The sequence below is a fragment of the Pristiophorus japonicus genome, unplaced genomic scaffold (assembly GCF_044704955.1).
Source record: "Pristiophorus japonicus isolate sPriJap1 unplaced genomic scaffold, sPriJap1.hap1 HAP1_SCAFFOLD_118, whole genome shotgun sequence".
NCBI lineage: Eukaryota > Metazoa > Chordata > Chondrichthyes > Pristiophoridae > Pristiophorus > Pristiophorus japonicus.
The window spans coordinates 626,346-645,642 of NW_027250842.1; the positions used below are offsets into that span (position 1 = coordinate 626,346).

Here is a 19,297-nt window from a genome sequence, read left to right on the forward strand (position 1 = left end):
CCTCACAACTTGAGCCTCCTGCAGGAAATCCCCTCCATGCCTTTCAGCTCTGCGTGGAGGGGATTTCTGTCCAGGCTGCTCCCGCACACTCTCCACTTGGCCATCCTCGTCTGCCGTCTGGACACACCATGGCGTGCCATCTTGCTGTCCGGAGGAGGCGGAGGTCCCCAATGGAGTGCGCTCTCTGCGGGAGTCCTCCCCTTATTTATTGGGGACTTGGCCTGGAGGGTGTTGTATGGGGCAGTCCCGTGCAATAAGTTTTTAAGTCGGTTCACGGGCTCCCAGGCCGCCTGCAATTTCTGCGGTCTGGAGGAGTCTGTGTTCCACGTTTTTATTGTGTGTGAGGTTGCAGCCCCGCTTCTAATATCTGAAGGGGCTGCTCCTCAAATTCTGGTTGCAATTCAGTCCCACACTCCTGGTCTTTGGGCACCCTGTGCGGAGGGGGAGCGGGCAGGTTGGAAGGCCTCCTCGTAGGACTGCTCCTGGGCATGACCAAGGGGGCCATCAGCCGGACCAGGCAGCGGGCGGTCGAGGGGGTCATTGAGCGCGACTGCCTGCCTCTCTTCCGCGGTTACATCCGAGCCAGGGTGTCCCTGGAGATGGAGCACGCGGTGTCCACCGGTACGCTCGCGGCCTTCCGCGAGAGGTGGGCACCGGAGGGACTGGAGTGCATCATCACCCCCGGCAACCAAATTTTATTTCAAACCACACGTCCTAAGTTTAATTTGTCTAAGTTTAACGGTTTTAGTGGCCCCCCCCCCATTTGCCAGGGGGCACTTGTATAATTTGTGCTTTTGGTGCCCTCAAAAAAAAAAAAAAACAAGGGGGCACTTAAAGTTTTTGGAGTTTGCCTGCACCCCCCCCCCCCCTTTAATCAGAGGGTACTTGTTTAATGTTTACAACAAAAATAGTTGTTGAGTTGGGAGTGGCTTAGCCAGTCACGTGATGTTCACAAGACTCAATAAAACCCCAGCCAGTTGGGTTCGGGGGATCCACGCCGGGGCAGGTGGTTGTGAACCTGGTGGACGAACTGGTAATGTGTCGTGTGATAAACCTTTGCTAATAAACTGACCAGTTCTTAATAGCAATGTGTTGCTACGAATTCTTGAGCCAAGAACCCATGAAACAATTACATTACAACCAGGTTGTCAGGTTTATTTGGCTGAGGGGATTCTTCAGCTGAAGCAGGAAGAGTCATTGGCTTTCGGAGCATCGACGGCAGTTAAATAAAATCGATCCCTTTGGTGGCCGGATTTGGTGTCGTTGGCTAAGGGACAGGAATCAGAGAGCAGTGGTGAAAGTTTGTTTTTCAGACTGGCACTTGTTCCTCAGGGGTCGGTATTGGGACCAATGTTCTTGAAAAGAGCAGAACATAAGAAATAGGAGCAGGAGTCGGCCATTTGACCCCTCGAGCCTGCTCCGCCATTTAATACGATCATGGCCGATCTGATCACGGACTCAGCTCCACTTCCCTGCCCGCTCCCCAAAACCCTTTGATGTATATTAATGACCTTGACCTTGTGCATGTTGCCCTTTATTGCAAGGGGTGGGGGGGGGTTGCAGTATGAGTAAGGAAGTCTTGCTACAATTGTACAGGGCTTTGGTGAGACCGCACCTGGAGTACTGCGCACAGTTTTGGTCTCCTTATCTAAGGAAGGATATACTTGCCTTGGAGGTGGTACACTGGAGGTTTACTAGGTTGATTCCTGGGAGGAGGGGACTGTCATACGTTGAGAAATTGTGTAGAAAGGGCCTATACTCTGGAGTTTAGAAGAATGAGCGGTGATCTCAATGAATTGTACAAGATTCTGAGGGGGATTGACAGGGTAGATGCAGGGAGCATGTTTCCCCCGGGCTGGAGTGTCTCGAACCAGGGGTCACAATCTCAGGATAAGTGGTCGGCCATTTAGGACCGAGATGAGGAGAAACTTCTTAACTCAGAGGGGGGTGAATCTTTGGAATTCTCTGCCCCAGAGGGTTGTGGATGCTGAATCGTTGAGTATATTCAAGGCTGAGGTATAGATTATTGGAACCCAGGGGAATCAAGGGATATGGGGATAGTGCAGGAAAGTGGAGCTGATGTAGAAGATCAGCCATGATATTGAATGGTGGAGCAGGCTCGAGGGGCCAAATGGCCTACTCCTGCTCCGATTTCTTCTGTTCTTATGCACAGGGCACAATTTCAAAATTTGTAGGTGACAAGAAACTTGGAGATGTGGTAAATGACGAGGAGGAGACCAATGGACTTAAGGAGGACCGAGTCAGACTGGCGAAATGGGCAGACACGTGGCAGATGCAATTTAACACAGTGAAGGGTGAAGTGATGCATTTTGCTGGCAAGAATGAGGAGAGGCAATATGAACGAATTGGTGCAATTTTAAAGTGGGGGGTGCAGGGACAGAGAGACCTGGGGATATATGTACACAAATCTTCGAAGGTGGCAGCACAAGTTGAGAAGGCTGTTTTTTTTTTAAAAAAAAGCATATGGGATCCTTGCCTTTATTATTCATCATAGGCAGTCCCTCGGAATCGAGGAAGACTTGCTTCCACTCCCAAAGTGAGTTCTCTGGTGGCTGAACAGTCCAATATGAGAGCCACAGTCGAGGGAAGGGGGGTGGTGGGACTGGTTTGCCGCACGCTCCTTCCGCTGCCTGCGCTTGACCTCTTCACGCTCTTTGCGTTGAGTCTCGCCGCCCTCCCGGATGCACTTTCTCCACCTTGGGCGGTCTTCGGCCAGGGTCTCCCGGGTGTCAGTGGTGATGTCGCACTTTACCAGGGAGGCTTTGAGGGTGTCCTTGTAACGTTTCCGCTGCCCACCTTTGGCTCGTTTGCCGCGAAGGAGCTCCGCAAAAAGCAGTTGCTTAGGCCGTCTCGTGTCTGGCATGCGAACTACGTGGCCTGCCCAGCGAAGCTGATCGAGTGTGGTCAGTGCTTCAATGCTGGGGATGTTATCCTGGACGAGGATGTTGATGTTGGTGCGTCTGTCCTCCCAGGGGATTTGAAGGATCTTGCGGAGACATAGAGGGATAGAGTACCAAAGCAAGGATCTGTAGGAAGGATGTGAAGGCCTTGGAGAGGGTGCAGAGGAGATTGACCAGAATGGTCCCAGGGATGAGGGACTGCAGTTACGTGGAAAGACTGGAGAAGCTGCGTTGTTCTCCTTAGCGCAGAGAAGGATAAGTGGAGATTTGATCAAGGGGTTCAAAATCGTGAATGGTTTCAACAGAGTAAACCAGGTGAGACTGTTTCCAGTGGCAGAAGGGTCAATAACCAGAGGAGACAGAGTTAAGGTGATTGGCAAAAGTACCAGAGGTGATGGGAGGCAACATATTTTTTTGGCAGCGAGTTGTTGAGATTTGGAACGCGCTGCCTGAAAGGGCGGTGGACGCAGATTCAATAAGTAACTTTCAAAAGCGAATTGGATAAATACTTGAGGCGAAAAAAGTAACCGGGCTCTGGGCAAAGAGCAGGGGAGTGGGATTAATTGGCTAGCTCGACCAAAGAGCTAGCACCAGCATGATGGGCCGAATGGCCGCCTTCTGTGCTGTGTCCTTCTACTCTACTAGGATGTGGTTCTCTGCGATTTGCTCCCCAGGTGTGTGAAGCTTTGGTCTGAAGGACGTGACCTTCTCCCTTCACAAGCGAGTCTTTGTGGGCTGTATGTGGGGACAGCTTGCAAAGACTCGGCTTGTAAACAGGTTTCATAGACACGGCTTGTATTCCGTTGAGCATAAAAAAGTAAGGGGTGATCTACTTGAAGTGTTTGCAATGATGGAGAGGTTCTGGGGTCGATAGAAAGAAACCATTTCCTCTGGCAGGGGAGTCCAGAACAGGGGGGCGCGACCTTAAAATTGGCCATTCAGGGGTGATGTCAAGAAGCACTTCGCACCAAGGGTAGTGGAAATCTGGAACACTTCCCGCCCCCCCCCCCCCCCCCCCAAAAAGCTGTTGAGGTCAGTTGAAAAATGTCAACAACATTATCTGAAAGGTGACAGATTAGGAAAAGGGGAGGTGCAACGAGACCTGGTGTTATGGTTCATCAGTCATTGAAGTTTGGCATGCAGGTGCAGCAGGCGGTGAAGAAGGCAAATGGCATGTTGGCCTTCATAGCGAGGGGATTTGAGTATAGGAGCAGGGAGGTCTTACTGCAGTTGTACAGGGCCTTGGTGAGGCCACACCTGGAGTATTGTGTTCAGTTTTGGTCTCCTAATCTGAGGAAGGACGTTCTTGCTATTGAGGGAGTGCAGCGAAGGTTCGCCAGACTGATTCCTGGGATGGCAGGACTGACATATGAGGAGAGACTGGATCAACTGGGCTTGTATCCACTGAAGTTCAGAAGAATGACAGGGGATCTCATAGAAACATATACAATTCTGACAGGACTGGACAGGTTAGAGGCAGGAGGAATGTTCCCGTTGCTGGGGAGTTCGAGAACCGAGGTCACAGTCTAAGGATAAGGGGTAAGCCATTTAGGACCGAGATGAGGAGAAACTTCTTCACCCAGAGAATTGTGAACCTGTGGAATTCTCTACCACAGAAAGTTGTTGAGGCCAGTTCGTTAGATATGTTCAAAAGGGAGTTAGATGTGGCCCTTACGGCCAAAGGGATCAAGGGGTATGGAGAGAAAGCAGGAAAGGGTACTAAGGTGAATGATCAGCCATGATCTCATTGAATGGCGGTGCAGGCTCGAAGGGCCGAAAGGCCTACTCCACCTAATTTCTATGTTTCTATGTATTTATATCGCGCCTTTAACATAGTGAAACGTCCAAGGTGCTTCACAGGAGTATTAAGAGCTTCAAAATTTGACTCCAAGCCGTATAAGTAGAAATTAGCACAGGTGACCTAAAGCTAGGTGAAAGAGCTCGGTTTTAAGGGGGAAAGCGAGGCGGAGAGGTTTAGGAGGGAGTTCCAGAGCTTCGGGCCCAGGCAACAGAAGGCATGGCCACAGATGGTTGAGCGATTTATAATCGGATGCTCAAGAGGGCAGAATTAGAGGAGTGCAGACATCTTGGGGGGTTGTGGGGCTGGAGGAGTTTAGAGATCGGGAGGGGTGAGGCCATGGAGGGATTTGAAAACAAGGATGAGAAGTTTGAAATCGAGCCCTGGCTTAACTGGAAGCCAATGTAGGTCAGCGAGCACAGGGGGTGATGGGTGAGCGGGACTGGGTGTGAGTTAGGACACGGGTCAGTGAGCACAGGGGGTGATGGGTGAGTGGGACTGGGTGTGAGTTAGGACACTGGGTCAGCGAGCACAGGGGGTGATGGGTGAGTGGGACTAGGTGTGAGTTAGGACACGGGGCAGTGAGCACAGGGGGTGATGGGTGAGCGAGACTTGGTGTGAGTTAGGACACGGGGCAGTGAGCACAGGGGGTGATGAGTGAGTGGGACTGGGTGTGAGTTAGGACACGGGGCAGTGAGCACAGGGGGTGATGGGTGAGCGAGACTTGGTGCCAGTTAGGACATGGGGCAGTGAGCACAGGGGGTGATGGGTGAGCGGGACTCGGTGCCAGTTAGGACACGAGGCAGTGAGCACAGGGGGTGATGGGTGAGTGGGACTGGGTGTGAGTTAGGACACGAGGCAGTGAGCACAGGGGGTGATGGGTGAGCGAGACTTGGTGCCAGTTAGGACACGGGGCAGTGAGCACAGGGGGTGATGGGTGAGCGAGACTTGGTGCCAGTTAGGACACGGGGCAGTGAGCACAGGGGGTGATGGGTGAGCGGGACTCGGTGCCAGTTAGGACACGGGGCAGTGAGCACAGGGGGTGATGGGTGAGCGGGACTTGGTGCCAGTTAGGACACGAGGCAGCCGAGTCTGCGATTGATCGATTTTTGTTAGGCAAGGGTAATTCGGATTACAGAATCGAGTTGGCTAGATGGAGTTAAAACACCGATCGGCCACGATCTGTTTGAACGGCATAACAGGCTTGAGGGGCTGCGTGGCCTCCTGTTGCTGAGCGTTAAGAGGAAGCGAGCGAGAGGAGGAGGCATAACCAAAGGAATCTGATAAAGAATGCAAGAAAAGTGGCTGTGTCTTTGGGAAGAAAAACCCGGCTGGAGGAAGAGTTGTGAAGGCGTCAGACCACATAGTTCCCAACTCGTGGCACCATGCCGAGGCGGGCAGGTTAGCCCAAGGGGAGGGTGTTGGTGCTGGATGACATAATTACAATTTGTGGCTGACTGAGAGCCTTCAAGGGAACGGCCCACACCCATTTCTTAATTGAATCCACATGAGCAACGAATCGCTTTGAACACCGTGTTTGATTCAGTGCTCAATCACCATTTACAAAATAAAACGAACATCACTTCGAGGCTGCGAGAGAGAGAGAACACTCATTTATGCCGCACCTTTATCGTCGCTGGGTCAAAATCCTGGAACTCCCTCCCTAACAGCACTGTGGGAGTACCTTCGCCACACGTGACTGCACTGGTTCAAGGTGGGGGCTCACCACCACCTTCTCAAGGGCAATCGGGGATGGGCAATAAATGCCGGCCTTGCGAGCGATCCCCGCATCCCAGGAAGGAATAAAAAAAAATGACCAGCCTGCCATGTGGGACCTTGTCAGAAGCCTTGCTAAAATCCATGTGGACCACATCCAACGCACTTCCCTTTGCAACCCTCCTTGTTACCTCTTAATTCAATCAAATTGGTCAGACACAACCCTTAAACAACTCCTTGCTGACTACCCTTGATCCGTGCCTTTCTAAAGAACATAAGAAATAGGAGCAGGCCATACAGCCCCGCGAGCCTGCTCCGCCATTTAATACGATCATGGCTGATCCGATCATGGACTCAGCTCCACTTCCCTGCCCGCTCCCCATAACCCCTTATTCCCTTATCGGTTAAGAAACTGTCTATCTCTGTCTTAAATCCATTCAATGTCCCAGCTTCCATAGCTCTCTGAGGCAGCAAATTCCACAGATTTACAACCCTCAGAGAAAAGAAATTCCTCCTCATCTCAGTTATAAATGGGCGGCCCCTTATTCTAAGACTATGTCCCCTAGTTTTAGTCTCCCCCATCAGTGGAAACATCCTCTCTTCATCCACCTTGTCAAGCCCCCTCATAATCTTATACGCTCCTCAGTATGTTAGTCAACAATTTGCTCAACACCAAGGTTAGGCTGACTGGCGGGTAATTACTCGGTCTATCCCTTTCTCCCTTTTTAAACAAATGTTAGCAGTCCTCCAGTCCTCTGGCACCACACCTGGAGCCAGAGAGGATTGAAAAATGGTCAGAGCCTCGATTTCTTCCCTTCTCAACAGCTTGGGATACATTTCTGTGTGAATTCAGATGCAAAGTATTCATTAAAAACCATACCCACGTCTTTCTCCTCCAGGCACAAGCTTCCATTTTGGTCTCTAATAAGCCCTTCTCTTTCTTTAGTTATCCTCTTACTCTTTATGTATTTATAAAACATCTTTGGGTTTTCTTTGATTTCACTTGCCAATATTTTTTCATGTCCCCTCTCTGCTTTCCCAATTTCCATTTTAATGTCACCCCTGATCTTTCACCTCCAGATTTTCTGCAGTATTTCGCTCTCCATATATGACACAAGCTTCCCTTTAATTCCTTGTTCCCCTTGGCATGCAGGGGGCTCTAGATTTAGGAGTCTTGCCCTTTTTGTTTTGTGGGCAACATATTTGCTCTGGACCCTCACTATCTTTTCCTTGACTGCCTACCCTGCTCACAGATTGATTCACCTTCAAGTAGCTGTTTCCAGTCCACTTTCAGCTTCGTAAAATTTGACCTTTCCTGAATCGAGAACTTTCACTCCTGTTCTGTTTGTCCTCCTCCATAACTACGTTAAATCTAACCGAATTATGACTACCACCAAAATGCTCTCCCACTGATACCCCTTCCACCTGCCCAGCTTCATTCAATAAAACTAAGTCCTGAACCGCCCCTACTCTTGGGCTTGTTACATACTGGCTAAAAAAGTTCTCCTGAATGCATTTTATGAATTCTGTGCCCTCCAGAAGGATGAGAGGGGATCTCGTAGAAACATATAAAATTCTGACTGGATTGGGCAGGTTAGATGCAGGAAGAATGTTCCTGATGTTGGAAGTCCAGAACCAGGGGTCACAGTCTAAGGATAAGGGGTAAGCCATTTAGGACTGAGATGAGGAGAAACTTCTTCACCCAGAGAATTGTGAACCTGTGGAATTCTTTACCACAGAAAGTTGTTGAGGCCAGTTTGTTAGATATATTCAAAAGGGAGTTAGATGTGGCCCTTACGGCTAAAGGGATCAAAGGGTATGGAGAGAAAGCAGGAATGGGGTACTGAGGTGAATGATCAGCCATGATCTTATTGAATGGTGGTGCAGGCTCGAAGGGCCGAATGGCCTACTCCTGCACCTAATTTTTATGTTTCTAACCAATATTGCTTTTTATTCCTCTATCTCATCTGAAAACCCTGTAACCAGGAATATTGAGCTGACATACCTGCCCTTGCAGCCATGTTTCAGTAATAGCTGTATCTATCTGTGCCCTCAGCTCATTTGCCTTAATCACTAGATTCCTTGCATTGAAGTATATGCCATTAAGCACTGCCAAAACCCTTTGTTGGTCATCATCTCTCTAGCCTTTGTTTCCCTTACCTTCCAAACTCTCTTACTAATTTATCGCCTTCCAATTCCAGCTTTGCTTCTCTCCTTACTGAATCTATTCTCTGGTTCCCACCCCCTTGCTAAGCTAGCTTAAACCCTCCCCAATAGCACCAGCAAACCTCTCCGTGAGCACATTTGTTCTGCCCCAGTTGAAGCGCAACCCGTCAGGCTTGTACAGGTCCCACCTCCCCCGGTGACGGGGACCTGGGTGTCCTTGTACACGTGTCATTGAAAGCAAACCTGCAAATGCAGCAAGCAGTTAGCAAGGCAAATGTCATATTGGCCTTCATTGCAAGAGGAATTGAGTTCAGGAGCAAGAATGTCTTACTACAGTTGTACAGGGTCTTGGTGAGACCGCACCTGGAGTATTGTATGGAGTTACCTAAGAAAGGATATACTTACCGTAAAGGGAGTGCAGCGAAGGTTCACCAGACTGATTCCTGGGATGGCAGGACTGTCGTATGAGGAGAGATTGGGTCGACGAGGCCTGTATTCACTAGAGTTTAGAAGAATGAGCGGGGATCTCATTGAAACATGTAACATTCTGACTGGGTTGGACAGACTGGATGTGGGGAGGATGTTTCCCCTGGCTGGGAAGTCTAGAACAAGGGGTCACAGTCTCAGGATACGGGGTAGGAAATTTCGGACCGAGATGAGAAATGTTTTCACCCAGAGGGTGGTGAACCTGTGGAATTCTCTACCACAGGAGGCTGTGGAGGCCAAGTCACTGAATATATTTAAGAGGGAGATAGATCGATTTCTAGAAACAAAAGGCATCAAGGGGTATGGGGAAAAAGCTGGAATATGGTGTTGAGATAGAGGATCAGCCATGATCATAGTGAATGGCGGTGCAGGCTCGAAGGGTTGAATGGCCTACTACTGCTCCGATTTTCTATGTTTCTATGGAACCGCTCCCAATGCCTCTGGAATCTCGAGCCCTCGTTCCTGCACCTGTCTCTCCAGCCACTCATTTATCTGCTCTCTCCTCCTCTGTACTCCAAGGGTGTGGCTCTGTATGGCTCGCTCCCAGCCCAAGTGGACTGCTGCTGCCGCGTCTGCCCTGCGCAGACTGTATTGTGTCTCCGCCGGCTGTTGCTGCCGGGCCTCAACATGGCCTCTTCGCACAGGCGAACGGGCAGGCTGACAGACAGGCTGCTGACCACACAGTGCCGTGGAGACACCAATGTCAAAACAACTGCGTGGCTGTTGTTTACAGCAGGTGGCATCCGAGCTTCTGGTCTTTGGGGAGGGATGCAAAGGGGTGAGTACAGCCTGGGAGGGGGTGGGGGATCTATATTCTCTACAGTTTAGAAGAGTGAGATGTGATCTCATTTGATCATCTAAAATTCTTACAGGGCTAGACCGGGTCGATACTGGGGAAGTCCAGAACCAGGGGTCACAGTCTTAAGGATAAGGGGTAAGCCATTTAGGACTGAGATGAGGAGAAACTTCTTATCCAGAGAGTGGTGAACCTGTGGAATTCTCTACCGCAGAGAGTGGTTGAGGCCAGTTCATTAGATATATTCAAAAGGGAGTTAGATGTGGCCCTTACGGCTAAAGGGATCAAGGGGTATGGAGAGAAAGCAGGAAAGGGGTACTTGAGGTGAATGATCAGCCATGATCATATTGAATGGTGGTGCAGGCTCAAAGGACCGAATGGCCTGCTCCTGCACATATTTTCTGTGTTTCTATGCAGGGAGGGTGTTTCCTCTGGCTGGGGAGTCTCGAACCAGGGGTCACAGTCTCAGAATAAGAGGTCGGCCATTTCGGACTGAGATGAGGAGAAACTTCTTCACTCAGGGTGGTGAATCTTTGGAATTCTCTGCCCCAGAGGGCTGTGGAGGCTCAGTCTTTGAGTACATGCAAGGCAGAGATCGCTAGATTTTTGGATATTATGGGGATCGGGCAGGAAAGTGGAGTTGAGGTAGAAGATCAGCCGTGATCTCATTGTATGGCGGAGCAGGCTCGAGGGGCCGAATGGCCTACTCCTCATATGCTACCGACGCAACAACTCTTCATATTACATAGTACTTACAGCACTGAAACAGGCCATTTGGCCCCACAGATCCGTGCCGGGGTTTATGCGCCACACAAGCCTTCTCCTACCCATCTTCTAACCTCAACATATCCTCCTTTTTCTCTAATTCTGCCCTCCTGACCATCCCTGATTACAATCGGTCAACTATCAGCGGCCGTGCCTTCTGTTGCCTGGGCCCCAAGCTCTGAAACTCCCTCCCTAAACCTCTCTGCCTCTCAACCTCTCTTTCCTCCAAAACACTCCTTAAAACCGACCTCTTTGACCAACCTGCGCTAATTTCTACGTATGCGGCTCGGTGTCAAATTTTTTATCTCGTATTATTCCTGTGAAGCGCCTTGGGCTTGCGTTAAAGGCGCTATTTAAATACAAGTTGTATCTAGCTTCCCCTTGAATGCATCTATACCAATCGCCTCAACCACTCCCTGTGGCAGCGAGTTCCACATGCTCACCGCTCTCTGCGTAAAGTTGTTTCTCCTGAATTCCCTTTAGATTTATTAACGACTATCTTATATTTATGGCCTCCGAGTTCGTAGTTTCTCCATCTGCACTTTCCGGCATCTGCTGTGCAAAGCTCCAGGCCATGAAGTTTTGCTAAGCTCCAAGCTTCAGCCAGTGTCAGCTGTGCCTCTGAGTCCGAAGGTTGTGGGTTCAAGTCCTACTCCAGGGATCTGAGTGCACAAATCTAGGCTGACACTCCCAGTGCAGTGCTGAGGGGCGCGCTGCACTGTCGGAGGGGCGTTACTGAGGGAGCGCCGCACTGTCGGGTGGGCAGTACCAAGGGAGCGCCGCATTGCTGTCGGAGGGGCCGTCTTTCGGATGAGACGATGAACCGAGGTCCCGTCTGCTCTCAGGTGGGTGTAAAAGATCCCATTGCACTATTTCGAAAAAGAGCAGGGGGAGTTATCCCCAGTTTTCTGGCCAATATTTCATCATGGGCAGTCCCTTGGAATCGAGGAAGACTTGCTTCCACTCTAAAAGTGAGTCTTTAGGTGGCTGAACAGTCCAATACGAGAACCACAGTCCCTGTCATAGGTGGGACAGATAGTCGTTGAGGGAAGGGGAGGGTGGGACTGGTTTACCGCACGCTCCTTCCGCTGCCTACGCTTGCTTTCTGCATGCTCTTGGCGATGAGACTCGAGGTGCTCAGCGCCCTCCCGGATGCACTTCCTCCACTTAGGGCAGTCTTTGGACTCCCAGGTGTCAGTAGGGATGTTGCACATTATCAGGGAAACTTTGAGGGTGACCCTGTAACGTTTCCTCTGCCCACCTTTGGCTCGTTTGCTGTGAAGGAGTTCTGAGTAGAGCGCTTGCTTTGGGAGTCTCGTGTCGGGCATGCGGACAATGTGGCCCTGCCCAGCGGAGCTGGTCGAGTACGGTCAGTGCTTCAATGCTGGGGATGTTGGGCCTGGTCAAGGACGCTAACGTTGGTGCGTCTGTCCTCCCAGGGGATTTGTAGCATCTTGCGGAGACATCGTTGGTGGTATTTCTCCAGTGACTTAATAGTAATACCCCCACTCCTGCCTGGCTCGGAGACATGGACCGTGTACCAATATTTATTCCTCAATCAACATAACGTTGCTGTGGGAGCTTGCTCTGTGCAAATTGGCTGCTTCATTTCCCATCCCATCATCATAGGTGGTCCCTCGAACGAGGATGACTTGCTTCCACAAGAATTCACAGATATTTCAATGAAGGATCCGATGTTCCAGTCCTGAACTCCAATTGAGGGGGTGGAAGATGCCTGTGCGTGGATTTTTTTTAACGTGGGGTGACCGTTGCACACCAGCCACCACACGGGCTTGACAGAGCGAGGTCTTGGTCCAGTGGCAAGGCTTAACCAGGACGACTGGAGACCAGCTCTGCTGCACAGACCTAGCGTGCGCACACATCGCAGTGTGGGCTGGCCCGTGCTGCCCCTGGGCCCTCGCCTCTTCTGGGCCCTGTAATAGGCTCATTTCCCATATTATAACAGTGACTACATTCCAGAAAAGTTCTTCCTTGGCTGTAAAGCTTTTGAGATGTCCGGTGTTCGTGAAAGGTGCTATCTAAATCTAAGTCTTTTTGAAATTCAAATAGGCTAAACTAGCAACTTAAAAATCAAGACATGCATTTACCAGGGATGAGGGACTTCAGTTACATGGAGAGACTGGACAAGCTGGGGTTTTGATGGAGTAGATCGGGAGAAACTGTTTGCACTGGCTGGCGGGAGGGTAACCAGAGGACACGGGTTTGAGGTAATTGCCAAAAAGCCAGTGGGGGAAGATGGGTGTTATATTTATTCAGCGAGTTATGATCTAGAACGCGCTGCCTGAAAGGGCAGTGGAAGCAGATTCAATCATAACTTTGAGCAGGAATTGGATAAATGTCTGAAGGAGAAATTTTCAGGGCGATGGGGAAAGAGCAGGTGAGTGGGGGGGTTAATTCGATCGCTCTTTCACAGAGCCGGCACAGGCTCGAGTGCCATTCTATGATTTCGTTCGTGTTTTCCACGACTTCAGGATGTTGCACAGCACTTTACAGCCAATGAAGTACTTTTCAAGGGTTCTCACTGCTGTAATGTAGGAAATGCAACGGCCAAATTTGCACACAGCAAGCCCCAACATAGAGCAATGTGATAAATGACCAAATGTTTATTTTTAAAGTGATGTTGGTTGAGGGATAAATATTGCCCCAGACACCATGGGAGAACTACTTTTCGAAATAGTGCCGTGAGATCTTTTACGTCCACTTGAGAGAGTAGACGAGAGCCCCCGATTTAACGCCTCGTCTGAAAGACGTTCTCTCCGGACAATGCGGCGCTCCCTCGGTACGCCCCCCTCCGCCAGTGCGGCGCTCCCTCGGTACGCCCCCCTCCGCCGGTGCGGCGCTCCCTCGGTACGGCCCCGGAGTGCAGCTGGGACTGAGCTACAAGGGGCCTGGTTATTGAGGCTTGAGGGTTGCACATGGCCCTACTGCAGACACAACAGTCCCAGTTAATCATAGAAGGATAGTGACAGAAGGTATCCATTTGGACCATCATGCCTGTGCCGGCTCTTTGAAAGAGCGATCCAGTTAATCCCACTCCCCTGCCCTTTCCCCACAGCCCTGCAGTTTTTTTCTCCTTCCAAGTATTTATCCGAATCCCTTTTGTAAGTTACTATTGAATCTGATTTCACCTCCCCTTCAGGCGGTGCATTCCAGATAAGAACATAAATAGGAGCAGGAGCAGGCCATCTGGCCCCTCAAGCCTGCTCCGCCATTCAATAAGATCATGGTCCTCAAAACTGCCACCAAGCTCATGGTCTACAGGGCTGTAGTAATACCTGCCATCCTGAATGGCTCCGAGACGTGGACCATGTACAACAGGCATCTCAAGTCCCTGGAGAAACACCACCAATGATGTCTTCGCAAGATCCTACAAATCCCCTGGGAGGACAGACGCACCAACATTAGCGTCCTCGACCAGGCCAACCTCCCCAGCATCGAAGCACTGACCACACTTGATCAGCTCCGCTGGGCAGGCCACACTGTCCGCATGCCAGACACGAGACTCCCAAAGTAAGTGCTCTACTCAGAACTCCTTCACGGCAAACGAGCCAAAGGTGGGTAGAGGGAACGTTACAAGGACACCGTCAAAGCCCTCCCTGATAAAGTGCAGCATCCCACTGACACCTGGGAGTCCCTGGCCAAAGACCAGTCCGCCCTAAGTGGAGGGAGTGCATCCGGGAGGGCGCTGAGCACCTCGAGTCTCATCGCCGAGAGCGTGCAGAAACCAAGCGCAGGCAGCGGAAGGAGCGTGCGGCAAACCAGTCCCACCCTCCCCTTCCCTCAACCACTGTCTGTCCCACATGTGACAGGGACTGTGGTTCTCATATTGGGCTGTTCAGCCACCTAAGGACTCACTTTTAGAGTGGAAGCAAGTCTTCCTCGATTCCGAGTGACTGTTGACGATGGCTGCTCTGATCTTGGCCTCAACTCCACTTCCCTGCCCGCTCCCCATAACCCTTGACTCCCTTCATTCATACATCTGTCTATCTCCACCTTAAATATATTCAAAGACCCAGCCCCCACAGCTCTCTGGGGCAGAGAATTCCACAGAGTCATGACCCTCAGAAGAAATTCTCCCTCATTTTGTTTTAAATGGGCGACCCCTTATTCTGAAACTATGCCCCCTAGTTCTAGATTCCCCCACGAGGGGAAACATCCTCTCTGCATCCACCTTGTCAAGCCCCCTCACAAGTTTATACGTTTCAATAAGATCACCTCTCATTCTTCTAAATTCCAAGGAGTATAGGCCCAACCTGCTGAACCTTTCTTCATAAGACAACCCCTTCATCTCAGGAATCAACCCCGTGAACCTTCTCTGAACAGCCTCCAAGTATATCCCTCCTTAAATCCGGAGACCAAAACTGCACGCAGTACTCCAGGTGTGGCCTCACCAATACCCTGTGCAGTTGTAGCAGGACTTCCCTTGCACTAACCGATCAGGGAATAAGGAGTTATGGGGAGCAGACAGGGAAGTGGAGCTGAGTCCATGAACGGATCAGCCATGATCGTACTAAATGGCGGAGCAGGCTCGAGGGGTCGTATGGCGGCCTCCTATTATGTGCTTGTAAAGGCCAGCATTCCATTGACCTTCCTGATTACTTGCAGCTATTTTCTATGTTTCTATGTTCTATGTTTCTAAAATGTACTATCTCACATTTATCTGTGAAGGTTTATTTTGAACGCCTCTATCAAATCTGCTCTAAGAACAGCAACCCCAGCTTCTCCAGTCTCTCCATGTAACTGAAGTCCCTCATCTCCTGGTACCCTTTAAGACCAGAGAAACACATCACAGCATCTCAAGAGCCCTTTTGAGATGGTCTTGCCATGTGCTTAAAACACTAACTCTAACCCTAAGGCATACTGTCAGCTGCCACCTCTCACTGTCACAAGAGGTAGGTTTAAAAAAAAAACGCAGACTTTCACGAAACTCCACATAGATCCAGCACCACGAATTGAAGGCTGCAACTGCATTGCAGGGTTCAAGCTCTCCGTGTAAAACCGGTTTACTGAGTTTCGGGCGTCGGAGTGGTAGAATGTTACTGCCTCCGATCCTTCAACTGAACATTCCCAGCCAATTCCAGAAGGCTCCCCCGTTTCCGTGTTCAAATCGACAATAATCATCATAGGCAGTCCCTCGGAATCGAGGAAGACATGCTTCCACTCTAAAAGTGAGTCCTTAGGTGGCTGAACAGCCCAATATGAGAACCACAGTCCTTGTCACAGGTGGGATAGATAGTCGTTGAGGGAAGGGGAGGGTGGGACTGGTTTGCCGCACGCTCCTTCCACTGCTTGCGCTTGTTTTCTGCATGCTCTCGGCGACGAGACTCGAGGTGCTCAGCCCCCTCCCGGATGCACTTCCTCCAATTCAGAATTGAGTAGAGGAGGACAAAGGGTTTAATTAGGAGGGGGAAAGTAAAGTACGAGAAGCAGCTTGCCGGGAACATAAAAACTGACTGCAAAAGCTTCTATAGATATGTGAAGAGAAAAAGATTAGTGAAGACAAACGTAGGTCCCTTGCAGTCGGGTTCAGGTGAATTTATAATGGGGAACAAAGAAATGGCAGACCAATTGAACAAATACTTTGGTTCTGTCTTCACGAAGGAAGACACAAATAATCTTCCGAAAGTACGAGGGGACCGAGGGTCCAGTGAGAAGGAGGAACTGAAGGATATCCTTATTAAGCGGGATGTTGTGTTCGGGAAATTGAAGGCTGATAAATCCCTGGGGCCTGATAGTCTGCATCCCAGAGTACTTAAGGAAGTGGCCCTAGAAATAGTGGATGCATTGGTGATCATTTTTCAACAGTATATCGACTCTGGATCAGTTCCTATGGACTGGAGGGTAGCTAATGTAACAGCACTTTTTAAAAAGGGAGGGAGAGAGAAAACGGGTAATTATAGACCGGTTAGCCTGACATCAGTAATGGGGAAAATGTTGGAATCAATTATTAAGGATGAAATAGCAGCGCATTTGGAAAGCAGTGACAGGATCGGTCCAAGTCAGCATGGATTTATGAAAGGGAAATCATGCTTTGACAAATCTTCTGGCATTTTTTGAGAATGTACCTAGTAGAGTGTACAAGGGAGAACCAGTGGATGTGGTGTATTTGGACTTTCAAAAGGCTATTGACAAGGTCCCACACAAGAGATTAGTGTGCAAAATTAAAGCATATGATATTGGGGGTAATATACTGACGTGGATAGAGAACTGGTTGGCAGACAGGAAGCAGAGAGTCGGAATTAACAGGTCCTTTTCAGAATGGCAGGCAGTGACAAGTGGAGTGCCGCAGGACTCAGTGCTGGGACCCCAGCTCTTTACAATATACATCAGTGATTTGGATGAAGGAATTGAGTGTAATATCTTCAAGTTTGCAGATGACACTAAACTGGGTGGTGGTGTGAGCTGTGAGGGGGACACTAAGAGGCTGCAGGGTGACTTGGACAGGTTAGGTGAGTGGGCAAATGCATGGCAGATGCAGTATAATGTGGCTAAATGTGAGGTTATCCACTTTGGTGACAAAAACAGGAAGGCAGATTATTATCTGAATGGTGACAGGTTAGGAAAAGGGGAGGTGCAACGAGACCTGGGTGTCATGGTTCATCAGTCATTGAAAGTTGGCATATAGGTACAGTAGGCGCTAAAGAAGGCAAATGGTATGTTGGCCTTCATAGCGAGGGGATTTGAGTATAGGAGCAGGGAGGTCTTGCTGCAGTTGTACAGGGCCTTGGTGAGTCCTCACCTGGAATATTGTATTCAGTTTTGGTCTCCTAATCTGAGGAAGGACGTTCTTGCTATTGAGGGAGTGCAGCGAAGGTTCACCAGACTGATTCCTGGCATGGACTGACATATGAGGAGAGACTGGATCAACTGGGCCTTTATACATTGGAGTTTAGAAGAATGAGAGGGGATCTCATAGAAACATACACGATTCTGAGGAAATGGACAGGTTAGATGCGGGTAGATTGTTCCTGATGTTGGGCAAGTCCAGAACCAGGGGACACAGTCTTAGGATAAGGGGTAAGCCATTTAGGACCGAGATGAGGAGGAACATCTTCACCCAGAGAATTGTGAACCTGTGGAATTCCCTACCGCAGAGAGTTGTTGAGGCCAGTTCGTTGGATATATTCAAAAGGGAGTTAGATGTGGCCCTTACGGCTAAAGGGATCAAGGGGTATGGAGAGAAAGCAGGAATGGGGTACTGAGGTGAATGATCAGCCATGAGCTTATCGAGTGGTGGTGCAGGCTCGAAGGGCCGAATGGCCTACTCTTGCACCTATTTTGTATGTTTCTTAGGGCGGTCTTTGGCCAGGGACTCCCAGGTGTTGGTGGGGATGTTGCACTTTATCAGGGAGGCTTTGAGGGTGTCCTTGTTACGTTTCCTCTGCCCACCTTTGCCTCGTTTGCCTCCACTCACTGCATTTTGCTAGAGCTATAACCCTACTTTTAACGGGAGACTTTGCTGTAGTTTCAGTTGCGAGTTTGCTGTAGTTTGTAGAGACACTTTAAATAGACGCTGTTTGCTGTAGTTTGTAGACTCTTTATAAGTAGACTGTCTGCTGAAGTTACGAACATACGAACAATGACGGACAGGTAAAGACCATCTCGTCCAGCGAGCCTGTCCACCACAATTACAATATCTTGTGTATCACAACATATACACTCCACTCCACCTGTACCCCGTGATCTGAGAGGCAAAAAAAAAATTTAAAAATCCCAGGCCAATTTGGGAAAAATAAAACCTGGGAAATTCCTCTCCGACCCATCTCGGCGATTGAAACGAGTCCAGGAGATTGCTCTGGCCCTTAATTCCCTGCAGTACCTACCTTCTGTAAGAGGTGATCGCCTCCGCAGCCAGAAACAAATCCAGCTCTCGCTTGAAGGCATTCAGTCCGCAGAGACTGTTTTTAAATAGACGAAGTAAATAGACTGATTGCTGAGAGTTCTGCACAAAGTCCCGCCCAGCCTTCAACTCATTGGCTGACCCAGTAACATAGAAACATAGAAAATAGGTGCAGGAGTAGGCCATTCGGCCCTTTGAGCCTGCACCAACATTCAATATGATCATGGCTGATCATGCAACTTCAGTAACCCATTCCTGCCTTCTCTCCATACCCCTTGATCCCTTTAGCCGTAAGGGCCACATCTAACTCCCTTTTGAATATATTTAGTGAATTGGCCTCAACAACTTTCTGTGGTAGAGAATTCCACAGGTTCACAATTATGAGTGAAGAAGTTTCTCCTCATCTCGGTCCTAAATGGCTTACCCCTGATCCTTAGACTGTGACCCCTGGTTCTGGACTTCCCCAACATTGGGAACATTCTTCCTGCATCTAACCTGTCCAATCCCGTCAGAATTTTATGTTTCTATGAGATCCCCTTTCATTCTTCTAAATTCCAGTGAATAAAAGCCTAGTCGATCCAGTCTTTCTTCATATGTCAGTCCTGCCATCCCGGGAATCAGTCTGGTGAACCTTTGTTGCAATCCCTCGAGCAAGAATGTCCTTCCTCAGATTAGGAGACCAAAACTGTACACAATACTCCAGGTGTGGCCTCACCAAGGCCCTGTACAACTGCAGTAAGACCTCCCTGCTCCTATACTCAAATCCTCTCGCTATGAAGGCCAACGTG

The 19,297-nt window shown here is 49.6% G+C and overlaps 1 protein-coding gene across 6 annotated transcripts in view; it reads left to right on the forward strand.

Moving 5' to 3' along the window:
* LOC139242033 (autism susceptibility gene 2 protein-like) overlaps nucleotides 1-19,297 on the forward strand; it is a 162,013-nt gene that overhangs the window by 32,932 nt on the left and 109,784 nt on the right. The window lies entirely within an intron of this gene.